The sequence below is a fragment of the Bombina bombina genome, chromosome 3, assembly GCF_027579735.1.
Source record: "Bombina bombina isolate aBomBom1 chromosome 3, aBomBom1.pri, whole genome shotgun sequence".
NCBI lineage: Eukaryota > Metazoa > Chordata > Amphibia > Anura > Bombinatoridae > Bombina > Bombina bombina.
Genome location: NC_069501.1, coordinates 999754815 through 999776918, shown reverse-complemented (window position 1 = coordinate 999776918; position 22104 = coordinate 999754815). Strand labels below are relative to the sequence as shown.

Genomic DNA, 22104 nt, shown 5'->3' with positions numbered 1-22104 from the left:
CTTTTTGTTTTCCCAGCCCCTTTCACTGGGTGTCCCAGCCTAACCTCATCAACAGTGATAAACTGGGAGCTTCTAAGTAAGTTTTTAAAAGGTTTTATATCTGTGCATATTCTTTTTAAAGTAGTGTCTATTACATGCAGTTATATGAAAAATGGTGTACACTGTCCCTTTAAGAACTGTGTAATTCAGTGTTTAAAGCTGTGAGCGCTCGTTAACGTGGTAAAACTAGTTGGCACAACACTGATCACTGATGTTTCCAGCTTGGTTTTGTTGTGTGGTTTTAAGAAGCATTCAGTAGCCCTCATTGATATTTAGGCTAGGAAAAAATTATACAGCTGCCTTAAAGGGATACTGAACCCAAATTTTTTTTCTATCATGATTCAGATAGAGCATGCAATTTTAAGCAACTTTCTAATTTCCTCCTATGATCAATTTGTCTTCGTTCTCATGCTATCTTTATTTGAAAAAGCAGGAATCTAAGCTTAGCAGCCAGCCCATTTTTGGTTTAAAACCCTGGGTAGCGCTTGCTGATTGGTGGCTACATTTAGCCACCAATGAGCAATCACTACCCAGGTGCTGAACCAAAGATGGATCGGCTCGTAAGCTTACATTCCTGCTTTTTTCAAATAAAGATACCAAGAAAGCGAAGAAAAATTGACAATAGGAGGAAATTAAAAAGTGGCTTAAAATGACATGCTCAATCTGAATCATGAACGAAAAAAATTATGTTCAGTATCCCTTTAAAGGGATATTAAACAGTAGGAGAATGTAACATAATATGCCATTATTTATTTTGTATCCATTTTCCAAATTATGCTTTCAAATTTCTATAAAGTAATGGGCAGCTCTATGTTTGAACAATTTATTTTTATTATCCAATTTGCTTTACTCTCTTGGTATCCTATGTTTAAATGCATAAATAGGAAGGCACATAATCAGCAATGTACTACCAGGAGGTAGCTGCTGATTGGTGGTTGTACATATATACCTCTTGCAATTGGTTCACAGATATGTTCAGCTAGCTCCCAGTAGGGCATTACTACTCCTTCAACAAAGGATACTAAAGGAATGAAGTAAATGCAATAATAGAAGTAAATTGGAAAGTTATTAAAATGTAGAGTTTATTTTAAATCACAAATAAAATAACATACCTGAGAGAATTGCTCATTCTCTGCCCCCCCCCCCCCATGCGCCATCTGTACAGGGAATTATAGCTGTTTTGTATGGAATGACAATGAATGAGAAATGTGAATGAGAAAACAGAATGCCCATAGACTTTATGGGGAGACATTAAAGGGATAGGAAAGTCAAAATGAAACTTGCATGGTTCAGAATGAATATGTCATTTTAAGACACTTTTAAATTCACTTCTATTTTCAAATGGGCTTTCGTTTTCTTGGTATCCCTTGTTGCACAATAAGACGCACATATCCTACACTAGTGGAAGCTGGTCGCTGATTGGTGCCTGCACACATTTGTCTCTTGTGATTGGCTAACTAGATGTGTTCAGCTACCTGCCAGTAGTGCAATGCCGTTCCTTCAGCACTGGATTACAAGAGAATGAAGCAAATTTGATAACAGAAGTAAATTGGAAAGTCATTTAAAATGGTATGTTCTATCCAAATCATGAAAGAAAATGTTGGAGTTTCCTGTACCTTTAAGGGCTAGATTACAAGTGGAGCGCTAAATTATCGTACATCGGGCAAACTTACCTCCTTTGCTGCGCTTAGGTTCTGTGCGGTCTCTGGCGGCATCAAAATAAGGCTCACATTGGAGCCTATGGAAGCATGCTCTTGTGCGTACAAATCTTCCTAGCAATGCGAACGCAAGCTCGTTTTCATATTGCTGACAAGTTGTAATACCAGCACACATTAGCGTGCACTGGTATTACACAGTGGAGCGCAAATATCTATTTCATGAAATCGATATTTAGCTCTCTACTTGTAATCTGGCCCTAAATGTGGAACAGAAACAAAACTTGCAAACATATCACCTAGATACTGTATTTGGCACAAATCCCCCCAAGTACAGTTGCAGATTCTTAGAATGCAATAACATAACATTAAAGCTGTTCAATGGAATGAAAAGGGTGGCTGGTAAAATAGAATCCCCCTAGACTTTAACTGGGGGGGAATTAAATATGACAAAGAGACAAACCTTTGAGACATGGATGTTTGGCACATACAATCCCTAAACATTAGCAAATTCTAGTGTGAAATTACATGCGGTTATAGCAATTTTCTATAGAATGACAAGGGTGAATGACAAATAGTGCCCAAAGACATTAATGGATTTGTCACAATGACAAAACATGGAGACACATTGCAGTAGTAGATTCTGAGAGAGATTACGTGAGCTTAGAATTTGACACATTACATCCCAAAGTACAATAGCAGATTCTAAGAGTAAAAGTAGGTTTAATTATGCCTCTTGTCACTGGAATGACAAAGGTGAATGACCAAATGGAATGCTTTTAGAGCTAGATTACAAGTGGAGCATAAATTAATGCTCCCGCTTCAGCATTAATTGCGCTAGAAGTAAGATTTTTGTGCTCGTCGGGTTGCGCTCGTATTATGAGTTAAAATTAAACTCTTTTCGCTCTCTTGCGGTAACCGGACGAGTGCAAAAATCCGATGTTAGAATATCTGGTGCGCAATCATATTCCCCCATAGACGTCGATGGAGAAGATAAGTGGAAAAAAACCCCACTCTTGCGCAAACATTATCGCATATTCTCATGTGCGCTAACACTACATGAAAATATGAATATTTCACATTGCAATGTTCTGCACATAACAGAATGTGTTCTATTTATAAATAAATACATATTTCTACATATATCTGATGGGGTTTTTGGTACAACATATGTCTATATATACAGTATATATATATATATATATATATATATATATATATATATATATACATACACATGATTATACATAGGTATAGATAGAAAGATATATATAGGAATATCTATTTATAAATACTTAGAACTTATTCTTCTATATGCAGAACATTGGAATGCGATTTTTTTACAGTAAATACATAGTTAAAACCTTTATTAAAAATTAATATTGCATAAATATACTTTTACATGTTTTCATCTACTTAATTGCAAAGGGCTTAAATGCACAACTATATATATATATATATATATATATATATACATATGTATGTATGTGTTTATATGTGTATATATTTCTGTTAATGCATATATATAAATATATACACACATACAAATACATAAATATATTGTCACGAATACCTCATGATTTAGCTGCCAAGGGGTTAATTCTCTTTAGCCTGTGAGCTAAAAAACATTTGTTTTTTCAAGAAGAACTGCGTCCTGTGTTTATGTTGGTTGTTTTTGTGATAAAACCAGACCCCAATATAAATTGTTTCAGAGTTCCACTTGAATAAATGTTACCATATAGGCATTGGTGCATTTAGACCATAAAAGTGTCGGTTTTAGAGACACAGAACAGTGCCTCTTCACGGAAACTGATAAGGTCAATAAAGGGACATGGGTATAAGGTAGATATGACATTAGATGAAGGTAAATATGACATCCATGTCATATTTGGTACCAAATTGATTATCATGATGCAACTAAGAGATTGCCTTTCTGCTTATATGAAAATGGATGCATCTAGCAGAAATTATAATGTGTCAATAATTTCAGGCAAAGACTTAGAGGCCCATTTATCAAGCTCCGTATGGAGCTTGTGGGCCCGTTTTTCTGGTGAGTCTTCAGACTCACCAGAACCAGCTAAAGACCGCTGCTCCATAACCCTGTCCGCCTGCTCTGAGCAGGCGGACAGGAATCGCCACAATTCAACCCGATCGAGTACGATCGGATTGATTGACACCTCCCTGCTGGCCGCGAGTCTGCAGGGGGCGGCTTTGCACCAGCAGCTCTTGTGAGCTGCTGGTGCAATGCTGAATACGGAGCGTCATTCAGTGAGGTCTTGCGGACCTGATCCGCACTGTCGGATCAGGTCCGCAAGACCTTTGATACATAGGCCTCTTAGAGTCTATTGACGGTCATAAAAGTATAATGGGCTTCTCAGCCCCTGCAAAGAGGGTTGGGCAAGCAACCTGATCTCCTGAAAATTGTATAACGTTTTTGTGTTTTAACATGTAAAGTTGTCATTCTTACAAGGGAGGCTGTGACAAAACAGAGTAAGGACCCATTGCTTCATGCCATCTCTCTGGCAACAGATTCCAAAGACTAGTACAGTATATGGTTTCTATTTTCTTCTTTTTATTTTAACTTGTTTGCTGTGTGTAATTTAACTTGTAACAACTGTTTATTGATAATGCATTGCGCATTTATTAAGCTTTGGCCTTTGTCTAATAATTGAACCACATTACTGAAAGAGACTGGAGTAGAACTGTATATTTTAGGTTATTTTCTGCTAAAATGTATTCTGACAGTTAATGTGTAAGTCTGGGTTTTTCCTTAGGATTTTCCCTTTAATAAATCATAAGTGGTGGCAGCTTAGATATTATAGTTAGTTTAGTGTGGGTGGCATTAAAGGAGAGTTTTGGGCATTTCTTTTACATCTAGTACAGACTAAAGAGTATTGTTAACCCTTGCAACCTCATGAGCTTGCCTGACGTGGCAAGATTGTGACATATTAGTGACAGTAGAAGGGGTCTGATAACCCTTTCTGTGCCAAACAAGTGACTGGCACAGGGTTGGTTAACCTTGGGTGTCACATACTTGTGTACACATATATAGACATATATATATATGCCTTTTTTTCTAACACCTGAGACCTTGTATCTTTGAGCCTTTAGAATTTTTGTGTACAATATTATTAAAAAATCATTTGTATTAGATAGTGTTATTACGAGTGTAACTATACTTAAAAATGTATTTTTGATGTGGTTTGTGCAACTTTATGTTTTGCAAAACAGTTAACAGAGCTCTGAAGTTGCGTTAACCATTCTAGTGTAAATCGCGATTTTGCTCCTCCAATCTCGTTTACTTTCAACTCATAATACGAGTGGTAAGTCTGATGAGAACAAGCCTTCGCGATATACCATCTGATCACTCGGGGTGCAAACGTTTGCGCTCTACTCGTAATCTTGCCCTTAGACTTTATTAGGGGAAATGTAATATGGCAGATAAACGTTTGAGACATATTCATAAATGCTTGGCAGATATCCCCCTCAAGTACAGTAGCAAAGTCTAAGAGTGATATTACATGGGATTGCAGCTGCTTCTATAGAATGACAATAGTGAGCTACAAAATGGAATGTCTAAAGACTTAAATGGGAGAGAAAGTGAAATGTGGCAAATATTCGGCACATATTTTCGCCTTATACTGTAGCAGATTCTAAGGCGTGAAATCAAGTTAGATTATAGCTGTGAAATGACAAGAGTGAATGACAAAATGGAATGTCCATAGACTTTTACAGACACAATGACAAAACTTGGAGACATATCACATAGATATTTGGAACATTTACTCCCCAAGTACAGATGCAGATTCTATGGGGTAAATTTATCATAATGCGGACAGACATGATCCGCTATAGCGTGTCCGCCGCACATCGATAAATGCTGACAGCATACACTGTCAGCATTTATCATTGCACCAGCAGTTTTTGTGAACTGCTTGTGCAATACTGCCCCCTGCAGATTCGCGGTGAATCGGCCGCTAGAAGGGGGTGTCAATCAACCCAATCGTATTCGATCGGGCTGATTGCTGTCCGCAACCTCAGTGGTGGCGGACAAGTTAAGGACTTAGGAGGAACTGAAGCGGAGTGGGTCAGAAGCAGCATCTGCTGCTTTATAAATCGACCCCTGAGAGTAATATTACATGGGATTATAGCTGTTTTCCATTGAATAACATAATCCTCACAGATTTTTAATAGGGGGAAACTAAATGTGGCACAGATAATTATTTGAGACATATTGCATCATATTTGGCACATATCCTCATCAAATACAGCAGCAGATTCTAATGGCTCCATTTATCAAGCAGCAGTTGCTGCTTTAGAGGTTGTAAGAGACCTATTTCACCAGGAGTGCTTGTGCAATGATAAATGCGGACAGCGTAAGAGTTTCATGATTCAGATAAAGCATACAATTTGAAACAACTTTCCAGTTTACTTCTATTATCAAATTTCCTTGGTTTTCTTGCTATCCTTTGTTGAAAAGCAGGGCTGTAAACTCAGGAGTGTGCACGTGTCTGCAGCACTATATAGCAACAGTTTGCAACAATGTTATACATTAGCAAGAGCACTAGATAGCAGCACTATTTTCTTTCATGTAGTGCTGCTAGATATCTCTTCAACAAAGAATAACATGAGATCAAAGCAAATGTGATAATAGAAGTAAATTGGAAACTTTTTTTTTAAAATTGTACAACCCCAATTCCAAAAAAGTTGGGACGTATGAAAATGTAAAAAAACTAACAAAAAGGGTGATTTGAAAATTCAGTTCACCCTGTACTATATTGAAAACACATTAATAACACATTATTATTTGATGTTTCACTTTGTGAATTGAATGTATTTTCAAACCTGATGACTGCAACACGTGCCAAAAAAGTTGGGACAGGGGCAATTTTGGAATAGTAGCGATGTGACAAGTTGAAATAAGAAGGTGATGTAAAACAGGTGAGGCAATCGTGTAATCATAGTATATACGGAGCCTCCAAAAAAGGCCAAGTCCTTTTAAGAGCAAGGATGGGTTGAGGCTCGCCAATCTGCCAACAGATGCGTCAGCGAATAATCCAACACTCAGAGAACAACATTACCCAAAGACAAATAAGTAGGATTTGGGCATTTCACCTTCTACAGTGCACAATATAATTAAAAGATTCAAGAAATCTGGTAAAATCTCGCTGCGTAAAGGGCAAGGCCGAAAACCACTTCTGATTGTGCGTGATCTGCGATCCCTCAGACGTCACTGTCTCAAAATCCGTCATCAGTCTGTAATGAATATCCTAACATGGTTTAGGGAATACTTTGGTAAACCTTTGTCAGTCAGCACCATTCGCCGCTGCATCCACAGATGCAAGCTAAGGCCTAGATTTAGAGTTTGGCGGTAGCCGTCAAAACCAGCGTTAGAGGCTCCTAACGCTGGTTTTTACCGCTCGCTGGTATTTAGAGTCAGTCAGGAAAGGGACTAACGCTAACTTTGCAGCCGCGACTTTTCCATACCGCAGATCCCCCTACGCCATTTGCATATCCTATCTTTTCAATGGGATCTTTCTAACGCCGGTATTTAGAGTCTTGGCTGAAGTGAGCGCTAGAAATCTAACGACAAAACTCCAGCCGCAGAAAAAAGTCAGTAGTTAAGAGCTTTCTGGGCTAACGCTGGTTCATAAAGCTCTTAACTACTGTGCTCTAAAGTACACTAACACCCATAAACTACCTATGTACCCCTAAACCGAGGCCCCCCCACATCGCCGCCACTCTAATAATTTTTTTTAACCCCTAATCTGCCGCTCCGTACACCGCCGCCACCTACGTTATCCCTATGTACCCCTAATCTGCTGCCCATTACACCGTCGACCCCTACATTATATTTATTAACCCCTAATCTGCCGCCCCCGCTATCGCTGACCCCTGCATATTATTATTAACCCCTAATCTGCCGCTCCGTACACCGCCGCAACCTACGTTATCCCTATGTACCCCTAATCTGCTGCCCCTAATACCGCCGACACCTACATAATATTTATTAACCCCTAATCTGCCGCCCCCAACGTCGCCGCCACCTACCTACAATTATTAACCCCTAATCTGCCGACCGCACATCGCTGCAACCTACGTTATCCCTATGTACCCCTAATCTGCTGCCCCTAACACTGCCGACCCCTATATTATATTTATTAACCCCTAATCTGCCGCCTCCAACGTCGCCTCCACCTACCTACAATAATTAACCCCTAATCTGCCGACCGGATCTCACCGCTACTCTAATAAATGTATTAACCCCTAAAGCTAAGTCTAACCCTAACACTAACACCCCCCTAAATTAAATATAATTTAAATCTAACTAAATAAATTAACTCTTATTAAATAAATTAATCCTATCTTCTATGTTCTTCAATCCGATGATGACCGGCTGATTTTCAAGACCTCCAGCGCGGATCCATCCATCTTCACCAACGACTTCCCGACGAATGACGGTTCATTTAAGGGACGTCATCCAAGATGGCGTCCCTCGAATTCCGATTGGCTGATAGGATTCTATCAGCCAATCGGAATTAAGGTAGGAAAATTCTGATTGGCTGATGGAATCAGCCAATCAGATTCAAGTTCAATCCGATTGGCTGATCCGATCAGCCAATCAGATTGAGCTTGCATTCTATTGGCTGATCGGAACAGCCAATAGAATGCGATCTCAAGCTTTTCTATTTTAATTTTAGAATAGGGTAGGGCATTTTTTTATTTTGGGGGTCTTTGTTATTTTATTAGGGGGCTTAGAGTAGGTGTAATTAGTTTAAAATTGTTGTAATATTTTTCTAATGTTTGTAAATATTTTTTTATTTTTTGTAACTTAGTTCTTTTTTATTTTTTGTACTTTAGTTAGTTTATTTAATTGTATTTAATTGTAGGTATTTTATTTAATTAATTTATTGATAGTGTAGGTTTAATTGTAACTTAGGTTAGGATTTATTTTACAGGTAATTTTGTAATTATTTTAACTAGGTAGCTATTAAATAGTTATTGACTATTTAATAGCTATTGTACCTGGTTAAAATAAATACAAAGTTACCTGTAAAATAAATATTAATCCTAAAATAGCTACAATATAATTATAATTTATATTGTAGCTATATTAGGGTTTATTTTACAGGTAAGTATTTAGCTTTAAATAGGATTAATTTATTTAATAAGAGTTAATTTATTTTGTTAGATTTAAATTATATTTAACTTAGGGGGGTGTTAGTGTTAGGGTTAGACTTAGCTTTAGGGGTTAATACATTTATTATAGTAGCGGTGAGATCCGGTCGGCAGATTAGGGGTTAATTATTGTAGGTAGGTGGAGGCGACGTTGGGGGCGGCAGATTAGGGGTTAATAAATATAATATAGGGGTCGGCGGTGTTAGGGGCAGCAGATTAGGGGTACATAGGGATAACGTAGGTTGCGGCGGTGTACGGAGCGGCAGATTAGGGGTTAATAATAATATGCAGGGGTCAGTGATAGCGGGGGCGGCAGATTAGGGGTTAATAAATATAATATAGGGGTCGGCGGTGTTAGGGGCAGCAGATTAGGGGTACATAGGTATAATGTAGGTTGCGGCGGTGTACGGAGCGGCAGATTAGGGGTTAATAATAATATGCAGGGGTCAGCGATAGCGGGGGCGGCAGATTAAGGGTTAATAAGTGTAAGGTTAGGGGTGTTTAGACTCGGGGTTCATGTTAGGGTGTTAGGTGCAGACTTAGGAAGTGTTTCCCCATAGGAAACAATGGGGCTGCGTTAGGAGCTGAACGCTGCTTTTTTGCAGGTGTTAGGTTTTTTTTTCAGCTCAAACTGCCCCATTGTTTTCTATGGGGGAATCGTGCACGAGCATGTTTTTGAAGCTGGCCGCGTCCGTAAGCAACGCTGGTATTTAGAGTTGCAGTGGCGGTAAATATGCTCTACGCTCCCTTTTTTGGAGCCTAACGCAGCCATTCTGTGAACTCTAAATACCAGCGGTATTTAAAAGGTGCGGGGGGAAAAAAGCATGCGTAGCTAACGCACCCCTTTGGCCGCAGAACTCTAAATCTAGCCGTAAGGCTTTACTATGCAAATCAGAAGCCATACATCAACACTGTCCAAAAGCGCCAATGACTTCTCTGGGTTCGGTATCATCTTAGATGGACAGTAGCACAGTGGAATCGTGTTTTGTGATCCGTCGAGTCAACATTACAATTAGTTTTTAGAAAAAACAGCCACCATGTTCTCCAGGCCAAATAGAAAAAGGTCTATCCAAGCTGTTATCAGCATCAGGTCTAAAAGCCAGCATCTGCCATGGCATGATTGACCTGCACATCTGTGAGAGATCCATGAATGCAGAAAGATATGTATACATTTTGAGCAACAAATGCTGCCATCCCGACTTCATCTTTTCCAGGGATGTCCCTGCATTTTCCAGCAGGACAATGCCAAACCACATTCTGACCGGATTACAAGCACATGGTTGCGTAAGCAGAGAGTGCGGGTGCTAGCATGGCCTGACTGAAGTCCTGACCTTTCTCCGATTGAGAATGTGTGGTGCATTATGAAGCGGAAAATAAGGCAACGAAGACCCCATACAGTTGCCCAGCTGAAGACTTGCATAATGAATGAATGGGGGGATATTCTGCTTGCTAAACTTAACCAACTGGTGTGTTCAGTGCCCAAATGCTTAATAAGTGTTATTAAAAGAAAAAGTGATGTTACACAGTGGTAAACAGGCGACTGTCCCAAGTTTTTTGGAGTGTATAGCAGTCAGATTTGAAATGAGTGTATATTTTCAAAAATACATTAAATTCATCAAATAATGTGTTAATAAATGCCTAGATTACGAGTTTTGTCGATAAAGACCTGCGGGGCTAACAAGCCTTTTTTTTCCAGCGCTCACTTAAGACAACGCTGGTATTACAAGTTTTCTGAATGGCTGCGTTAGCCTCAGAAAAGTGAGCGTGGAGCAACATTAGCTCCACTTCTACCTGTAATACCAGCGTTGCTTACGGTAGCGGTAAGCTGGCTAAAACGTGCTTGTGCACGATTTCCCCATAGGAAACAATGGGGCTGAGATGGCTGAAAAAAAACATAACACCTTTAAAAAAGCAGTGTCCAGCTTCTAACGCAGCCCCATTGTTTCCTATGGGAAAACACTTTCTAAGTCTACACCTAACACCCTAACATGAACCCCGAGTCTAAACACCTCTAACCTTATACTTATTAACCTCTAATCTGCTGCCCCCAACATCGTCGCCACCTGCATTATACTATTAACCCCTAATCTGCCGCTCCGGACACCACCGCCACCTACATTATCCCTATGAACCCCTAATCTGCTGCCCCTAACATTGCTGACACCTATATTATATTTATTAACCCCTAATCTGCTGCCCCAATGTCGCCGCCACCTACCTACAATTATTAACCCCTAATCTGCCGACCTGACATCGCCGCCACTTTAATAAATGTATTAACCCCTAAACAGCCACACCCCCGCCTTGCAAACACTATAGTAAATTGTATTAACCCCTAATCTGCCCCCCCTAACATCGCCGCCACCTACCTACAGTTATTAACCCCTAATCTTCAGACCCCAACGTCGCCGCTACTATAATAAAGTTATTAACCCCTAAACCTAATTCTAACCCTAACCCTAACACCCCCTAACAAATCTATTTTTAATAAATCTAGATAAAATTACTATAATTAAATAAATGATTCCTATTTAAAACTAAATACCTATAAAATAAACCCTAATATAGCTACAATATAACTAATAGTTACATTGTAGCTATTTTAGGATTTATATTTATTTTACAGGCAACTTTGTATTTATTTTAACTAGGTAAAATAGCTATTAAATAGTTAATAACTATTTAATAGCGACCTAGTGAAAATAACTACAAAATTACCTGTAAAATAAATCCTAACCTAAGTTACAAATAGGGCTGCAACTAACAATTATTTTCATAATCGATTAATCGGCCGATTATTTTTTCAACTAATCGGATAAAAAAATAAAGAAATAATTTTTTTCCTATATTTAAAATAAAATCCACATACTGAATGTTATAAATATAAACTCCCGACTAAAATTTTACATTAAAACAACTGTTGGTCCAATTTTGTAAGCAGCAGAACAAATTTTTATAATTAAGCAAAACAAAACCACAAACTGTTTGATAAGAGGTAGAACTAGAAAAGGTAAACTATCACTGTTTATAACATTCTGTTATTCACACTTTCAGAAACATTGCATTTAAAGGCTAAAAATGTCATGTCCACATGCTCCTGGCTGAGGCTGGCTCTTTTTTGCAAGCTATTTTGCCTGCAGCAGATAAGAGGCGCTCAGATGCTGTTACGGTGCCTGAAATGCCTAAGTAGGGTTTTGCCAATTTCACAAAGGGGGGATATTTATCTTTGTTAGTTCTCCACCAATGCAAGGGGCCTCTCAACAAAGTAAGCCTGGACTTCATTTTAACATATAAAAATATCTTTAATATATATATGCAATGGTAAATAACCATCTATAAGGTTAGGGGGAAAAATATCTAACCCACTCTTAAAATAACAGATATATACTTAGAGGTTGAATTTGGTACATATTCCAATTAATTAAAAATAGAAGGAAAAAAAAAGGCAAAAGGACTAAAGACTATATATCAGTAAAATGACACAACCTTACACATTTATCTATAGAGTACATATATCAGCAATAGCAAGCGATCCGCTAAAAATTGTGCAAACAGGTAATAGTAACATCAATTAATATAACAAATGCCATCAATCTAGTTCTAGGTGTAAATAACAAGCTTGGCACTATATCATGAAAAGCATAGCCCCAAATCACCTGATTTTAGATAAACAATCCAAATTATGACTCCTATTTTATTTCTGGGTTGCACATAAGCCAGGAGTAGTTGTAAACTTAAGAAACTTATAGTGTCCTAAAAAAGTGAAAAGTAAAATGTCTGTAGACGTCCTTTAGGCTAAGGGCATAACCATAAAATACAATATCATGTGCAGGAGCTCATTGGAGTGAAGCAGCTGGTGTCATGCACAGACCAACTAATTGCAAACCAACTAATCGATTATGAGATTCGTTGACAACTATTTTCATAATAGATTATTATCGATTAGTTGTTGCAGCTCTAGTTACAAATACACCTAACACTACACTATCAATAAATTAATTAAATAAATTAACTACAATTATCTAAAATAAAATACAATTAAATAAACTAAACTATATTACAAAAAAAACACCAAACACTAAATTACAAAAAATAAAAAAATATTACAAGAAGTTTATTCTAATTACACCTAATCTTAGCCCCCTAATAAAATAAAAAAGCCCCCCAAAATAATAAAATTCCCTATCCTAAACTAAATTACAAAGTTATCAGCTCTTTTACCAGCCCTTAAAAGGGCCTTTTGCGGGGCATTGCCCCAAAGTAATCAGCTCTTTGACCTGTAAAAAAAAGAAATACCCCCCCAACATTACAACCCACCACCCACACACCCCTACTCTAAAACCCACCCGATCCCCCCTTAATAAAAACTAACACTACCCCATTGAAGATCACCCTACCTTGAGCCGTGTTCACCCAGCCGGGCACCGATGGGCCAGAAGAGGACATCCAGACAGGCAGAAGTCTTCATCCTATCCGGGCAGAAGAGGACATCCAGACCGGCAGACATCTTCATCCAGGCAGCATCTTCTATCTTCATCCTTCCGGAGCGGAGTGGAGCCATCTTCTATCCAGCCAACGCGGAGCCATCCTCTTCAATCAAAGTCCTAACGAAGAATGAAGGTTCCTTTAAATGACGTCATCCAAGATGGCGTCCCTCGAATTCCGATTGGCTGATAGGATTCTATCAGCCAATCGGAATTAAGGTAGGAAAAATCCGATTGGTTGATTTAATCAGCCAATCGGATTGAAGTTCAATCCGATTGGCTGATTGGATCAGCCAATAGAATGCAAGGTCAATTCTATTGGCTGATCCAATCAGCCAATCGGATTGAACTTCAATCCGATTGGCTGATAGCATCAACCAATCAGATTTTTCCTAGCTTAATTCCTATTGGCTGATAGAATCCTTTCAGCCAATCGGAATTAGAGGGACGCCATCTTGGATGACGTCATTTAAAGGAACCTTCATTCTTCGTTAGGACTTCTATTGAAGAGGATGGCTCCGTGTGGGCTGGATAGAAGATGGCTCCGCTCCAGAAGGATGAAGATAGAAGATGCCGTCTGGATGAAGATGTCTGCCGGTCTGGATGTCCTCTTCTGCCTGGATAGGATGAAGACTTCTGCCTTTTTGGATGTCCTCTTCTGGCCCATCGGTGCCCGGCTGGGTGAACACGGCTCAAGGTAGGGTGATCTTCAATGGGGTAGTGTTAGTTTTTTTTTTTATTGGGGATTGAGTGGGTTTTAGAGTAGGGGTGTGTGGGTGGTGGATTGTAATGTTGGGGGGGTACTGTATTTCTTTTTTTACAGGTAAAAGAGCTGATTACTTTGGGGCAATGCCCCCAAAAAGCCCTTTTAAGGGCTGGTAAAAGAGCTGATTACTTTGTAATTTAGTTTAGGATAGGGAATTTTATTATTTTAGGCAGCTTTTTTATTTTATTAGGGGGCTTAGATTAGGTGTAATTAGATTAAACTTCTTGTAATATTTTTTATTTTTTGTAATTTAGTGTTTGTTTTTTTGTAATATAACTTAGTTTATTTAATTGTATTTTATTTTAGATAATTGTAGTTAATTTATTTAATTAATTTATTGATAGTGTAGTATTAGGTGTATTTGTAACTTAGGTTAGGATTTATTTTACAGGTACTTTTGTAGTTATTTTAACTAGGTAGCTATTAAATAGTTACTAACTATTTAATGTTACTAACTATTTAATAGCTATTTTACCTAGTTAAAATAAATACAAAGTTGCCTGTAAAATAAATATAAATCCTAAAATAGCTACAATGTAACTATTAGTTATATTGTAGCTATATTGGGGTTTATGTTATAGGTAAGTATTTAGTTTTAAATAGGATTAATTTATTTAATTATAGTAATTTTATCTAGATTTATTTAAATTATATTTAAATTAGGGGGGTGTTAGGGTTAGGGTTAGACTTAGGTTTAGGGGTTAATAACTTTATTATAGTAGCGGCGACATTGGGGGCGGGAGATTAGGGGTTAATAATTGTAGGTAGGTGGCGGCGACGTTGGGGGCGGCAGATTAGGGGTTAATAAAATTTACTATAGTGTTTGCGAGGTGGGAGTGCGGCGGTTTAGGGGTTAATACATTTATTATAGTGGCGGCGATGTCCGATCAGCAGATTAGGGGTTAATAAGTGTAGGTAGGTGGCGGCAACGTTGGGGGCGGCAGATTAGGGGTTAATAAATATAATGAAACAAAATAGGCAGCACAACGTTGTATTTGCAAGATAAAATAGGATGTTTAATCCATCTCAATTCAAAGTACAAACATACACACAGGTAGGAGGTAAGAGGGGGGCGTGTCCTTACGTGTTTCGTGCCTCAGGGCACTGAGGCACGAAACGCGTAAGGACACGCCCCCCTCTTACCTCCTACCTGTGTGTATGTTTGTACTTTGAATTGAGATGGATTAAACATCCTATTTTATCTTGCAAATACAACGTTGTGCTGCCTATTTTGTTTCTTTGTTTATCCAGGGGACGGCTTGGTCCCCAACCAGTGCCTGCACCTTTCCGTGACCTCAACAGCTCTGTTTTTCCTAATTTTGGAACGAATTTGCTGCCTTTCTCACAGCACCGGAAGTCTGCACCCGGCGTCTGCAACGCTTACCCGGCTGGTTCACCTGGAGCTACGCCTTCACTTTCTACACGTTAATAAATATAATGTAGGTGTTGGCGATGTTAGGGGTAGCAGATTAGGGGTTCATAGGTATAATGTAGGTGGCGGCGATGTCCGGTCGGCAGATTAGGGGTTAAAAATATTTATTTTAGTGTTTGCGATGTGGGGGGTCCTCGGTTTAGGGGTTAATAGGTAGTTTATGGGTGTTAGTGTACTTTTTAGCACTTTAATTAAGAGTTTTATGTTCCGGCGTTAGCCCATAAAACTCTTAACTACTGACTTTTAAATGCGGTAGGAGTCTGGACAGGAGAGGGTCTACCGCTCACTTCTTCCAAGACTCGTAATACCAGCGTTAGGCAAATCCCATTAAAAAGATAGGATACGCAATTGACGTCGCGGAAGAAAAGTGAGCGGTGAGCCTCTACCTGTCAGACTCGTAATACCAGCGTTAGATAAAAAGCAGCGTTGGGACCTCTCAATGCTGCTTTTTAAAGCTAACGCAGAACTCGTAATCTAGCCGAATGTGTTTTCAATATAGTACAAGGTAAATTGAATTTTCAAATGACTCTTTGAGGCCGAATTATCAAATGTCTGTCGGACCTGATCCGACTGTGCGGATCAGGTCCGATAGACATCGCTGAATGCGGAGAGCAATACGCTCTCCGTATTCAGCATTGCACCAGCAGCTCACAAGAGCTGCTGGTGCAATGCCACCCCCTGCAGATTCGCGGCCAATGGGCCGCCAGCAGAGAGGTGTCAATCAATTCCAGCGATTCCTGTCCCCTGCTCAGAGCAGGCGGACAGGGTTATTGAGAGCTTTATAACTGCTGTTTCTGGCGAGTATGAAGACTCGCCAGAAACACGGGCCACAAGCTCCATACGGAGCTTGATAAATGGGCCTCTTTTTGTTTGTTTGTTTTTTGCATTTTTCATACTGTCCCAACTTTTTCGGAAATGGGGTTGTATTCTCCACATAAACATTTTTGTATTTCATGCCCCTTTAAGTGAGAATATATATTTTTTTTTTCTATAGAATGACAGTGATGGATGGCAAAATGAAATACCTGTAGACTTTAAAAGGGAGATATTAAGGGTGGCACTGAGCCAAAACTTTGATGAATATCACATAAAAGTTTATATCATCCTTAAATACAGCAACAGATTCTAAGCGTGAGAGCATTCTGCTCTAGACATACATAGTGCCGGTGGTACAGTTCCTATTGGGGGAAAAAAGACTTTCTGGAGAGGCAAATTAGTTATAATTTAACCTAGTTGGCACTACCCTCTACTTTACATAGGGCCTAGTAATAACTAGCAAAATATAGGTTGAGATAATTAATTCACAACCTGGTGCTACTCCCTCTCCTAATTACCATATTACAAGAAAAAAGATGAAGAGAAAAGAATGGAGGGTTTGGGTGCACTACAGTTGCCTAAAACATAACTTTTACTAAATAGATTAAAATCTATTCTTAAGTGCTAAGCTCTTTCCATGAGGAAATCTACAAGTCCCAAAAGGAGCAAAAAGTACTAAAAACCTCTCCTAAATGGCAAAAAAAAAAAAAAAACACCTACACTAGAAGAGGAACCACCAAACAAAATGGCAAAAAAAACACCTTCACTAGAAGAGGAACCAACAAACAAAATGGCAAAAAAAAAATTATGGAATGGGACCAAAGCTGGCAGCTCCTAATAAGGTGTCCACCACTTTCCTGGCCGATAACTGGAAACGTTGGCGTAAGGTGGGGAAACCCATTTCAGAGCTGCCAAAAAATAAAAGAAAAAGCAGGAGGGAAAAACACAGGATAACATGTTTCGGCCTGTAAATGGGCTTTTTTCAAAACCCCAAAAAATCATATATCTTCCGTCCAGGCTGACAAGAAATTTAAATAAAGCAGCGACCAATCGGAAAAGAGCAACTCATCTCCGATTGGTCGCTGCAAATAAGTTTGCATGAAAACCAACAAGTAAAGAAAAAATAATAGCGGCTTTAAAACAAGTACGCTGTAAATTAAATCATGGTGGACCAATCACAAACACATCGCTGAACTGCATAAAAACGAATGTATTTTACACGCAGTTAATAACCATGGTAGCCAATCAAAACAGCTCCTACAAGTGCCATAGAAAATAATTGCCTAAGAAAATAGGATGATTATTGCACATCAACCTCTATACTGAAATTAAACTAGAACGTATCTTGAATGGAATATAATCACAAGCATTTAATTGTTAGTTTTATTGGAAGCGGGGAAAACTTATAAAAACATAATGGGCATCTGAGAAAATGCAGTCTTTACTTTAATACACTTTTAATTAAAACAAAATCGTTTTTTGAGAAAAAATTGTTACAAAAAAACATGGATGTGATGTTTTTTTGCCCTTTTTTGTATCTTTCTTAGCATTTCTGATGGCTGGTGCCTAAGCTTTGGGTTAACATACCTACATAGTAAAAACCCTGACAGGAAATACAGTAGATTATATTTTTGTTTGGCAATTGATATGTTGTTTGATATCATGTTTATGGCAAAGTCTATCAGTTATTTCTTGTTTATTAACAATCAGCTAGATTACGAGTTTTGCGTTATGAGTGAAAAAAGCATTGTTATGCTTCATAATGATGCTTTTTCCCTAACACCGCTATTACAAGTCTTGTAGGTATAGGTGTAACGCACACATTTTTGGCCGCCACGCAACGTCAGTACCGCACTTTTAAAAAAGTCCTTTTTCATTGCGACAGTATTACTAGTTTGCCTGGGAGGCCAAAAAGTGAGCGGTACACTCTATAACCACAAGATCCGTACAACCACCTAAAGTCAGTAGTTATGAGTTTTACGTTGCAAAGCTGTAGCATAAAACTCATAACTAAAGTGTTAAAAAGTACACTAACACCCATAAACTACTACCCCCAATCTGCCGCTCTGGACATCGCCGCCATTTAATAAATGTATTAACCCTAATTCCGCCGCTCCCCGACATCGTCGCCACTATAATAAACTTATTAACCCCTAAACCACCGCATCGCAAACACTATTTAAATATTACTAACCCCTAATCTGCCGTCCACCCACACCGCCGCTATAATAAACCTATTAACCCCTAAACCGCCGCCCTCCCGCATAACTATATAAATATATTATCCCCTAAACCTAACTCTTACCCTAACATAACCCTAAGCCTAAATCTAACCCTAACCTTAACATAAGCCTAGCCCTAACACCCCCTAACTTAAATATAATTAAAATAAATCTAAATAAAACTTACAATTACCTAAATAACCTATTTAAAACTAAATGCATACTTACCTTTGAAATAAAACCTAAGCTAGCTACAAAATAACTAATAGTTACATTGTAACTAGCTTAGGTTTTATTTTTATTTCACAGGTAAGTTTGTATTTATTTTAACTAGGTAGACTAGTTAGTAAATAGTTATTAACTATTTACTAACTACTTAGTTAAAATAAATACAAAGTTACCTGTAAAATAAAACCTAACCTGCCTTACACTAAAAACTAACATTACAATAAAATAAAAAAATTAAATTAATCAAATACAATTATCTAAATTACAAAAAAAAATAAACATTAAATTACACAAAATAAAAAACTAAATTATTCAAAATAAAAATGAATTACTCCTAATATAATAGCCCTATCAAAATAAAAAAGCCCCCCCAAAATAAAAAACCCTAGCCTACACTAAACTGCCAATAGCCCTTAAAAGGGCATTTTGCGGGGCATTGCCCCAAAGAAATCAGCTCTTTTACCTGTAAAAATAAACAACCCCCCAACAGTAAAACCCACCACCCACACAACCAATCCCCCAAATAAAAACCTATATAAATAAACCTAAGCTAACCATTCCCCTGAAAAGGGCATTTGGATGGGCATTGCCCTTAAAGGGGCATTTAGCACTTTTATATTGCCCAAACCCTACTCTAAAAATAAAACCCACCCAATAAACCCTTAAAAAAAACTAACACTAACCCCTGGCAATCCACATACAGTTTTCGAAGACCGGACATCCATCCTCATTTAGGCGGCAGAAGTCTTCATCCAAGCGGGCAGAAGTCCTCATCGAAGCCGGCAGAAGTCTTCATCCAAGCGGGCAGAAGTCTTCATCCAGACGGCATCTTCTATCTTCATCCATCCGGCACGGAGCGGGTCCATCTTCAAGACATCCGGTGTGGAGCATCCTCTTCTTCCGATCGCCGCTGTAGCATGAAGTTTCCTTTTAAGTGACGTCATTCAAGATGGTGTCCCTTATATTCCGATTGGCTGATATAATTCTATCAGCCAATAGGAAATAAAGGTGAAAAAATCCGATTGGCTGTTGTAATCAGCCAATAGGATTGAGCTTTCATCCTATTGACTGATCCAATCAGCCAATAGGATTGAGCTTGCATTCTATTGGCTATTCCAATCAGTATTGGCTATTGGCTATTCCAATTTCTTAAAATATACCAATATTTCTTTAACATTGAAAAGACACAATTAGCATGGGAAGGCTGGGTATGTTGTGGTGATAGATCTAATTGTCTCCCTTTCTTACTGTCAGCCAGGAAAGTGGCTGACACCTTATAAGAAACTGCCAGCTTTGATCCCATTCCATATTTTGTATTTTTTTGCCATTTTGTTTGGTTCTCTTCTAGTGAAGGCATGTGTTTGCCATTTTGTTTGCTTCTCTTCTAGTGAAGGCATGTGCTTGCCATTTTGTTTGGTTTTCTTCTAGTGAAGGCATGTGTTTGCCATTTTGTTTGGTTTTCTTCTAGTGAAGGCATGTGTTTGCCATTTTGCTTGGTTCTCTTCTAGTGAAGGCATGTGTTTGCCATTTTGTTTGGTTCTCTTCTAGTGAAGGCATGTGTTTGCCATTTTGTTTGGTTCTCTTCTAGTGAAGGCATGTGTTTGCCATTTTGTTTGGTTCTCTTCTAGTGAAGGCATGTGTTTGCCATTTTGTTTGGTTCTCTTCTAGTGAAGGCATGTGTTTGCCATTTTGTTTGGTTCTCTTCTAGTGAAGGCATGTGTTTGCCATTTTGTTTGGTTCTCTTCTAGTGACGGCATGTGTTTGCCATTTTGTTTGGTTCTCTTCTAGTGAAGGCATGTGTTTGCCATTTTGTTTGGTTCTCTTCTAGTGAAGGCATGTGTTTGCCATTTTGTTTGGTTCTCTTCTAGTGAAGGCATGTGTTTGCCATTGTGTTTGCTTCTCTTCTAGTGAAGGCATGTGTTTGCCCTTGTGTTTGGTTCTCTTCTAGTGAAGGCATGTGTTTGCCATTTTGTTTGGTTCTCTTCTAGTGAAGGCATGTGTTTGCCATTTTGTTTGGTTCTCTTCTAGTGAAGGCATGTGTTTGCCCTTGTGTTTGGTTCTCTTCTAGTGAAGGCATGTGTTTGCCATTGTGTTTGGTTCTCTTCTAGTGAAGGCATGTGTTTGCCATTTTGTTTGGTTCTCTTCTAGTGAAGGCATGTGTTTGCCATTTTGTTTGGTTCTCTTCTAGTGAAGGCATGTGTTTGCCATTGTGTTTGGTTCTCTTCTAGTGAAGGCATGTGTTTGTCATTTTGTTTGGTTCTCTTCTAGTGAAGGCATGTGTTTGCCATTGTGTTTGGTTCTCTTCTAGTGAAGGCATGTGTTTGCCATTTTGTTTGGTTCTCTTCTAGTGAAGGCATGTGTTTGCCATTGTGTTTGGTTCTCTTCTAGTGAAGGCATGTGTTTGCCATTTTGTTTGGTTCTCTTCTAGTGAAGGCATGTGTTTGCCCTTGTGTTTGGTTCTCTTCTAGTGAAGGCATGTGTTTGCCATTGTGTTTGGTTCTCTTCTAGTGAAGGCATGTGTTTGTCATTTTGTTTGGTTCTCTTCTAGTGAAGGCATGTGTTTGCCATTGTGTTTGGTTCTCTTCTAGTGAAGCCATGTGTTTGCCCTTGTGTTTGGTTCTCTTCTAGTGAAGGCATGTGTTTGCCATTGTATTTGGTTCTCTTCTAGTGAAGGCATGTGTTTGCCATTTTGTTTGGTTCTCTTCTAGTGAAGCCATGTGTTTGCCCTTGTGTTTGGTTCTCTTCTAGTGAAGGCATGTGTTTGCCATTGTGTTTGGTTCTCTTCTAGTGAAGGCATGTGTTTGCCATTTTGTTTGGTTCTCTTCTAGTGAAGGCATGTGTTTGCCATTTTGTTTGGTTCTCTTCTAGTGAAGCCATGTGTTTGCCCTTGTGTTTGCTTCTCTTCTAGTGAAGGCATGTGTTTGCCATTGTGTTTGCTTCTCTTCTAGTGAAGGCATGTGTTTGCCATTTTGTTTGGTTCTCTTCTAGTGAAGGCATGTGTTTGCCATTGTGTTTGCTTCTCTTCTAGTGAAGGCATGTGTTTGCCATTGTGTTTGCTTCTCTTCTAGTGAAGGCATGTGTTTGCCATTTTGTTTGGTTCTCTTCTAGTGAAGGCATGTGTTTGCCATTGTGTTTGCTTCTCTTCTAGTGAAGGCATGTGTTTGCCATTGTGTTTGGTTCTCTTCTAGTGAAGCCATGTGTTTGCCATTGTGTTTGCTTCTCTTCTAGTGAAGGCATGTGTTTGCCATTGTGTTTGGTTCTCTTCTAGTGAAGGCATGTGTTT

General features: G+C 38.7%; 1 protein-coding gene across 3 annotated transcripts in view; it reads left to right on the top strand.

Moving 5' to 3' along the window:
- The window catches only part of LOC128654297 (retinol dehydrogenase 7), an 87645-nt gene that overhangs the window by 1561 nt on the left and 63980 nt on the right, over positions 1 to 22104 (top strand). For all 3 annotated transcript variants that reach the window (XM_053708156.1, XM_053708154.1, XM_053708157.1), the window contains exon 2: positions 17 to 76. The gene's annotated coding sequence lies outside the window, so the exon portion shown is untranslated. The remainder of the gene's footprint in view (positions 1 to 16; positions 77 to 22104) is intronic.